Source organism: Eurosta solidaginis, chromosome 5 (assembly GCF_040869045.1).
Source record: "Eurosta solidaginis isolate ZX-2024a chromosome 5, ASM4086904v1, whole genome shotgun sequence".
Lineage (NCBI taxonomy): Eukaryota > Metazoa > Arthropoda > Insecta > Diptera > Tephritidae > Eurosta > Eurosta solidaginis.
Genome location: NC_090323.1, coordinates 106,343,069 through 106,352,035, shown reverse-complemented (window position 1 = coordinate 106,352,035; position 8,967 = coordinate 106,343,069). Strand labels below are relative to the sequence as shown.

General features: G+C 36.3%; 1 pseudogene; it reads right to left on the bottom strand.

Moving 5' to 3' along the window:
• Positions 1 to 361: 361 nt before the first annotated feature.
• On the bottom strand, positions 362 to 3,190 carry LOC137254245 (uncharacterized; annotated as a pseudogene).
• Between the last annotated feature and the right edge of the window lie 5,777 nt (positions 3,191 to 8,967).

The following is an 8,967-nucleotide window of genomic DNA, read 5'->3' as shown; positions in this document are numbered from 1 at the left end:
CTCTCTTCTGTTCTCTCTCTTTTATTCTCTTCTCTTCTCTTCTCTTCTCTTCTCTGCTCTTCTCTGCTCTTCTCTGCTCTGCTCTACCCTTCTCTGCCCTTCACTTCTCTTCTCTTCTATTGTCTTCACTTTTCTTCCCTTCAACTCTCTTCTTTTCTCTTCTTTTCTCTTCTCTTCTCCTCTCTTCTCTTCTCTTCTCTTCTCTTATCTTCTCTTCTATTCTCTTGTCTTCTCTCTCTTCTCTTCTCTTCTCTTCTCTTCTCTTCTCTTCTCTTCTCTTCTCTTCTCTTCTCTTCTCTTCTCTTCTCTTCTCTTCTCTTCTCTTCTCTTCTCTTCTCTTCTCTTATATTCTCTTCTCTTTTCTTCTCTTCTCTTCTCTTCTCTTATCTTCTCTCTCTTCTCTTCTCTTTTCTTCTCTTCTCTTCTCTTCTCTTCTCTTCTCTTCTCGTCTCTTCTCTTCCTTCTCTTCTCTTCTCTTCTCTTCCCTTCTCTTCTCTTTTATTTTTTTTCTTCTCTTGTCTTCTCTTCTCTTATCTTCTCTTCTCTTTTCTTCTCTTATCTTCTCTTCTCTTCCCTTCTCTCCTCTTCTCTCCTCTTTTCTTCTCTTCTCTTCTCTTCACTTCTCTTCCCTTCTCTTCTCTTCCTTTCTCTTCCCTTCTTTTCTCTTCTGTTCTCTTCTCTTTCCTTCTTTTCTCTCTTCTGTTCTCTTCTCTTTTATTCTCTTCTCTTCTCTTCTCTTCTCTTCTCTGCTCTTCTCTGCTCTTCTCTGCTCTGCTCTACCCTTCTCTGCCCTTCACTTCTCTTCTCTTCTATTGTCTTCACTTTTCTTCCCTTCAACTCTCTTCTTTTCTCTTCTTTTCTCTTCTCTTCTCCTCTCTTCTCTTCTCTTCTCTTCTCTTATCTTCTCTTCTATTCTCTTGTCTTCTCTTCTCTTCTCTTCTCTTCTCTTCTCTTCTCTTCTCTTCTCTTCTCTTCTCTTCTCTTCTCTTCTCTTCTCTTCTCTTCTCTTCTCTTCTCTTCTCTTCTCTTCTCTACTCTTCTCTTCGCTTCTCTTCTCTTCTTTTCTCTTCTCTTCTCTTCTCTTCTCTTCTCTTCTCTTCTCTTCTCTTCCCTTCTCTCTTCTCTTCTCTCTCTTCTCTTCCCTTCTCTTCCCTTCTCTTCTCTTCTCTTCTCTTCTCTTCTCTTCTCTTCTCTTCTCTTCTCTTCTCTTCTCTTCTCTTCTCTTCTCTTCTCTTCTCTTCTCTTCTCTTCTCTTCTCTTCTCTTCTCTTCTCTTCTCTTCTCTTCTCTTCTCTTCGCTTCTCTTCTCTTCTCTTTTCTTCTCTACTCTTCTTTTCTCTTCTCTTCTCTTCTCTTCTCTTCTCTTCTCTTCTCTTCTCTTCTCTTCTCTTCTCTTCTCTTCTCTACGCTTCTCTTCTCTTCCATTCTCTTCTTTCTCTTCTCTTCTCTTCTCTTCCCTTCTCTTCTCTTCTCTTCTCTTATCTTATCTTATCTTCTCTTCTCTTCTCATCTCTTCTCTTCTCTACTCTTCGCTTCTCTTCTTTCTCTTCTCTTCGCTTCTCTTCTCTTCTTTTCTCGTCTCTTCCCTTCTCTTCTATTCTCTTCTCTTCTCTTCTCTTCTCTTCTCTTCTCTTCTCTTCTCTTCTCTTCCCTTCTCTTCTCTTCTCTTCTCTTCTCTTATCTTCTCTTCTCTTCTTATCTCTTCTCTTCTCTACTCTTCGCTTCTCTTCTCTTCTTTTCTCTTCTCTTCGCTTCTCTTCTCTTCTTTTCTTTTCTCGTCTCTTCCCTTCTCTTCTCTTATCTTATCTTCTTTTCTCTTCTCTTCTCTTCTCTTCTCTTCTCTTCTCTTCTCTTCTCTTCTCTTCCTTCTCTTCTCTTCTCTTCTCTTCTCTTCTCTTCTCTTCTCTTCTCTTCTCTTCTCTTCTCTTCTCTTCTCTTCTCTTCTCTACTCTTCTCTTCTTTTTTCTTCTCTTCTCTTATATTCTCTTCTCTTCTCTTTCCTCTCTTCTCTTCTCTTCTCTTCTCTTCTCTTCTCTTCTCTTCTCCTCTCTTCTATTCTCTTCTCTTCTCTTCTTTTCTCTTCTCTTCGCTTCTCTTCTCTACTCTTCTCTTCTCTTCCCTTCTCTTCTCTTCTCTTCTCTTCTCTTCTATTCTCTTCTCTTCTCTTCTCTTCTCTTCTCTTCTCTTCTCTTCTCTTCTCTTCTCTTCTCTTCTCTTCTCTTCTCTTCTCTTCTCTTCTCTTCTCTTCTCTTCTCTTCTCTTCTCTTCTCTCCTATTCTCTTCTCTTCTCTACTCTTCTCTTCCCTTCTCTTCTCTTCTCTTCTCTTCGCTTCTCTTCTCTTCTCTTCCCTTCTCTTCTCTACTCTTCTCTTCCCTTCTCTTCTCTTCTCTTCTCTTCTCTTCTCTTCTTTTCTCTTCTCTTCTCTTCGCTTCTCTCTCTTCTCTTACCTTCTCTTCTCTTTTCTTCTCTTCTCTACCCTTCTCTTCTCTTCTTTCTATTCTCTTCTCTTCTCTTCTCTCTCTTCTCTTCTCTTCTCTTCTCTTCTCTTCTCTTCTCTTCTCTTCTCTTCTCTTCTCTTCTCTACTCTTCTCTTCTCTACTCTTCTCTCTCTTCCCTTCTCTTCTCTTATCTTCTTTTCTCTTTTAATTTCTCATCTTCTATTATCTTCTCTTCTCTTCTTTTCTCTTCTCTTCTTTTCTCTTCTCTTCTTTTCTCTTCTCTTCTCTTCTCTTCTCTTCTCTTCTCTTCTCTCTCTTCTCTCTCTTCTCTTCTCTTCTCTTCTCTTCTCTTCTCTTCTCTTCTCTTCTATTCTCTTCTCTTCTTTCTCTTCTCTTATCTGCTCTACTCTTCTCTTCTCTACTCTCTCTTCTCTTCCCTTCCCTTCTCTTCTCTTCTTTTCTCTTCTCTTCGCTTCTCTTCTCTTGTCTTCTCTTCCCTCCTCTTCTCTTCTCTTCTATTCTCTTCTCTCCTCTTCTCTTCTCTTCTCTACTCTTCTCTTCTCTGCTCTTCTCTTCCTTCTCTTCTCTTCTCTTCTCTTCTCTTCTTTTCTCTTCTCTTCGCTTCTCTTCTCTCTTCTCTTCTCTTCTCTTCTCTTCTCTTCTCTTCTCTTCTCTTCTCCTTCCCTTCTCTTCTATTCCTTCTCTTCTCTTCTATTCTCTTCTCTTCTTTTCTCTTCTCTTCGCTTCTCTCTCTGCTCTTCTCTTCCCTTCCCTTCTCTTCGCTTCTCTTCTCTTCTCTTCTCTTCTCTTCAATTCTCTCCTCTTCTCTTTTCTTCTCTTCTCTTCTCTTCTCTTCTCTTCTCTTCTCTTCTCTTCTCTTCTCTTCTCTTCTCTTCTCTTCTCTTCTCTACTCTACCCTTCTCTTCCCTTCTCTTCTCTTCTCTTCTCTTCTCTTCTCTCCTCTTCTCTCCTCTTCTCTTCTCTTCTATTATCTTCTCTACTCTTCTCTTCTCTATTCTTCTCTACTCTTCTCTACTCTTCTCTTATCTTCTCTTCTCTTCTCTTCTCTTCTCTTCTCTTCTCTTCTCTTCTCTTCTCTTCTCTTCTCTCTCTTCTCTTCTGTTCCCTTCTCTTCTCTTTTATTTTCTTTTCTTCTCTTGTCTTCTCTTCCTTCTCTTATCTCTCTTCTCTTCCCTACCCCTCTCGCCTTGTGACGTCTCTTCTCTTGCAAATTCCTGCTAAATTCTCTTCGCCTGCGGTGTGTGGTTGTTGTTAAATCATATAATAAAATATGAAAATTTGGAATAAAAAAATTGCGAGATTTTTTATTCCAAATTTTCGCCTTCGGTGCTTTTTCGTTAAAAGAAAAATCTCTGGGATTTTTTTCGCTTGGCATCATTAAATATGAAAATTTGGAATAAAAATCGCGCCGCTTTTTTCGTTAAACGAAAAAATCTGTGCTTCTTTTCGTTTCGTATCATAAAATATGAAAATTTTGAATAAAAAATCGCGCGATTTTTATTCCAAATTTTCGCCTGTGGCGCTTTTTTCGTTAAATGAAATAATCTCTATGCTTCTTTTCATTTCGTATCATTAAATATGAAAATTTGAAATACAATTTTGCGCGATTTTTTATTGCAAATTTTCGCCTGCGGCGCTTTTTCGTTAACTGAAAAAATTTCTTTGATTCTTTTCATTTCGCATCATAAAACATAAATTTTCGCCTGTAATGTTTTTTTAAGTTTAATGAATAGATTTTCGGCTGCGGCGCATTGCTTCGATTATTTAAAAACTCATCTCCTTAAATATGTATAATAAATTGCAAATTCTTCAGAGAAATACAAAAGTAAAACCATAAAACATGGATTGTTATCTGAATTTTTGTCGAACCGCCACCACCTTGCATTGCTCCGACTAGAGAAAAGCATAAGTCATTTCTATTGTTGCTGAGCTGGCATCACTATGCACCTCCATTTACTCTATATTCGTGAATGTTCATGTGTTTAACTGCAACAAAGAAATAGGCGAGTTTGTTTTTTGGTTTGCCTTAATAAGAATAAACAAGTGAAATTCAAAGTTATTTTTTCATTAATTCGTGTATATAAAATTACATTAATATACCAAATATCGGAAGTTAATTCATGTGCCTACAGTAACGTAATTGTGCCAGAAAAAAACGCGCCCAATGTCTTCCGGAAGGCTTCAAAGGGCGTTGCAATAAATTACTCCTTTTGTTTGGTTAAGGTTTTGTGTTCCGAAATTTCAACTGCTGTATTGTCGTCTAGAGGTAGATGTTAGCTTGTTGGCTTGTAGATTATTTTTGGTTTTAATTAGTATTTCACCACTTCGGGGTTTTTTACACTTCTATTTCACTACCGCATGTAGCATCTAAGAATTTTTTGACAACAAAAGTTGAAATATTTGCCAGTGTTTCGTTGCTGTTTGTTCTGGTCATGATTAAGTATATGGGACCATTGTTCATGAAGTTGGATGTTTTTGTTTTATCTCACATCAACATTGGGGCGTTTGATTGAGGTTTCCCCGAATTGCGTGGGTCGCCCGTTTTACATTCCTGTTTTATTATCAGCCCAATTCTAAACGAAAATTCCGTGCGAGTTTTTTCCCTTCTCCCATTCCTCGTCTTCTAAATAAAAATTCCTTGTGAGTTTTTTCACTTCTCCCTTTCCTCCTATTCTGAACAATGTTCAAAAAAGAGGAAGGCGGTTATGGGAGAAAAGTAGGTATTATGAACGTGAGGGAGAGGGAGATTTCTTTGCCATTTCATAGGAGTTTTTTCACTAGTTAAATTAAAGGGAATGCATCAAAATAGTTAAAGGAAATTCGTTCTTTTAGGAAAGGACACTTATTTGTACAAATTTGTACTAAAATATGTATTTACATTCTACCACAATATCCTCGCTGTTAATACTACAACAACAACAACCACAATATTTTATTTTAAGTCGAAAAGTATATCATAAGCAACGGAAGAGCTCTTTGCATATTTGATGCAGCCATCCAGAAATTGCGCAAGGATTTTTTAAGAAGGCTTAATTAGATTTTGGCATATTGCGAAAGGCGAACTCAACTCGACGTGGCCGCCAGAAAATTGCTTTGCAGAATGGAAGCAGGCAACTCCGGCGGATTTGTGTTATCCCGCCGTCTTCTTCTTATGCTCCTCTGTTGATGTTGCTGTGGCACCAATTCATTACTCATTTCAGTGAATACCACATGAAATACAATAATGTGCATTGTTTATACCTTATTTCTTAATTTCAAACAAATTCGCAACAATAATTAAACTTTTAAATTTTTTAAACAAAATAAGAAATGCACAACGAAATTTCAATTGACAAAACAGCTGACTTCGAAAATTCGAAATTCCTATTCCCCAATTTTTCTTCTCCCTAGGAGAAAAGAATTGGAGGAATTTTTCCGCGGGAATAAAAAAATCTGCGAGGATATTTAGAATTGGTCCGTATATGTATATATATGTATAGAGTAAGCGGATATAGCGCAAAAGAGAAATAGTATATTGACTTTTTGTTGAATGGAGGTGGACTACCGTTCGCTTTGAGTGTTGCTCGAAGACTGTACACTATTCTAAAGATTTCCCTAAAATGAATATAATGTAGTAATTTTATGGCCTTAATAATTTGTTTTCAGTCTTAGTTGAAAATTTATGGATTGTCGAGAGAAAACAATTCGTTAAATAGCGGATGCCCTAGTGTAAGTGCTACCGACTACAGAGGGTATGCTGCCAAAAATTGTCCATAAAAAACCATATCTACAGAGCCACCCTGTTGATTCGAAATTGATCAAAGGGCCCCTTTCGCTAACTGTGAGTTTTAAAGAGTACACAAGAAATTGTGTAAACTTTGAAATTCTGATTCTGTAAAGCAAAACTGTGAACAAAAAAACTCAATGATAAAAACTTCGTGAGTTTTCTTAGCAGCCAGTGTACACTATTTTGACATTCAAAACTCATACGCTCTTATACAGAGAGAGTCGAACGGGATGGACGTGTATTGTGTGGCTCCGGTAAATTCGCGTTTTAAAGTGGCAAAAAGCCATTGATCGGCGTAAAATTAACCAAGAGCGAGATAGAGACTCAAACAGCAAAAGGGAATTTAAAAAGTATTAGTGGAAAAATAATAAAATTTTATCATTTTAATTGCAAAATCATCGAATTGCAAAAAAAATAACTGTGAGAAAAAAGACTCAAATTAAACAAATTTTAACGCATACAAGTACAAACAAACGGACAAGTCGCTAAAGTCGAAACACAAAAATGAGTGAGTGTGCGAAATGCATTCGTTCCATTAGAGGAGGGAGTGGTATGCGGTGTGAAGGAGTGTGCAATAAGGTTTACCATTTGAGCCGTGCATGTGCGGGTGTAGACGAATGCAGTGTAAAGATTTTTGATGAAAAAAAAAATGGTACGCTTCATGGGCGATGAGTGCGTAACACATATACAGAATGTAGACTTGGTGCTGCAATAAATGCAAATGAGTGTAAAAAAATAACTAAAATATTAAATGATTATAAACATGAATTTGAAGATGTGATGTTAAAAAGCTCTGAATTAAATATTATTAGTTTTAATCATAGTAGATGTGATTCACATAGCCGACATACAGGTGGTGTATTAATATATCTACATAAATTAATTAAATTTAAAATTTTATATAATAACAGTATAAACAATAACCTATGGTGTATTGTGATAAAAATAATAGGTGGAGCGATGAAATGGTAAACTGGTTAAGTATACCACTCTCCTAATACAAGTGATGCTGAATTCATACAATATATCGGTGAGATAATTGACGAATATTAGAGTGAAAGTGAAAATAACATCATAATTGGTGACTTTAACATAAACATAAATACACAGTCAACGTATTCCAACCAACTAACTCATACATTCGCGACAGCAACAATGAATCAGTTAGTTGAATTCGATACAAGAATAACAAGCTTCCAGAACAAAAATAGAACTGCTTTTTAGTAAAAATGATAAAATAGAAATAAAAGATCTAGAAGAACAACGTATATCCGACCATGAAACGATCTGTTTCAAACTGCCTGTGAAAGAAAAACACAAAATGAGAATATATGAAAATCGCCGGGGTTGGTATAAATATACAAAAGGTAATTTAATAACTCTCCAAAGAAATTACAATTTCGTGGAACATACCAGCTGTGATAGTAAACTTAGGGTACAAACCATTAATAATATTTTATGTGATGTAATGGAAACGCTAACGTACGAGAAAAGAGTGCAAATAAAAATAATAAATAAATGGTATGATCATGAGCTTACAGAGCTTAACAAATTAAAATATGAGCTTTTCAAGATAGCCAAGAGAACAAACGAATGGGACAATTATAATTATACTAAACGGGAATATAAAAAACTGATCAAAATAAAAAAGAAGCAATATATGGAAAATAAAATTATGGCAAATTGTAATAATCAAAATGTGGAAATGTCTTTAAGACGCGGTAAATTTAAACAATGAAACAACTCAAATAAAGCGGATTATTATAAATAACATACCAATTGAAGAAGATCAAGAAATCGCAAGTCGTTTAAACCAGTACTTCGTTGGAAGCAAATATGTAATACTATAGAAGCAATTATACCAGAAAATGCACGGGATGATATAAATAGAGAATTAATGAATCTTAAACCTATAAACGTTGAACAGATTATGCGCATAACAGCTACTTTGAAAAATAAATATGGAGAGAAAAAACTGATAACTGAAGGTATATTTAAAGATAGTATGGAGTATCTGGGTTTCATGTATACATCCATAATTAATTAAAGCTTTAGAGACGGGATCTTTCCGTCATGCTGGAAAACTGCGACGGTTGTACCAGTTGAAAAAGTGAAAGGCACAGAAAAACCAGAAGAAATACGACCTATTAATACGATGCCCAGCGATGAAAAAATAATAGAGAAAGTCGTCAAAGACCAGCTTATCGAGTATTTAAACAAATATGAAATTATCATAAGTGAACAATCAGGTTTCAGATCCAAACACTTCTGTGAAGCCGCTCTAAACCTGGTTGTAGCAGAATGGAAGGAAGGAATGTCAAACAGGTTAGTGACAGTCGCAGTGTTCCTAGCCCTAAAAAGGGCATTTGAGACTATTGACAGGGTAATACTGCTGAGGAAGCTACATAACATAGGAGTACGTGATAAAACCTTGGAGTGGTTTAAAAGCTACCTTACTGGAAGGAAGCAGAAAACCATAATTAGAAATTAAATTTCCCCTGTAATTGATCCTGAGATAGGCCTACCACAAGGGTCTGTACTTGCAGCAATACTATTCATCATATACATAAATGATAATTAAAATTGTCTGAGCCATTGCAAGATTAGGCTTTTTGCAGATGATGCACTATTGGCTGTTAGCTGTGCATCGGAGAGAGAAGCTACGTCCAAGATGCAAGAGGACTTATACGCAGTATATAAGTGGTTGTGTCAAAACAGGCTTAAAATAAATATTGACAAAAC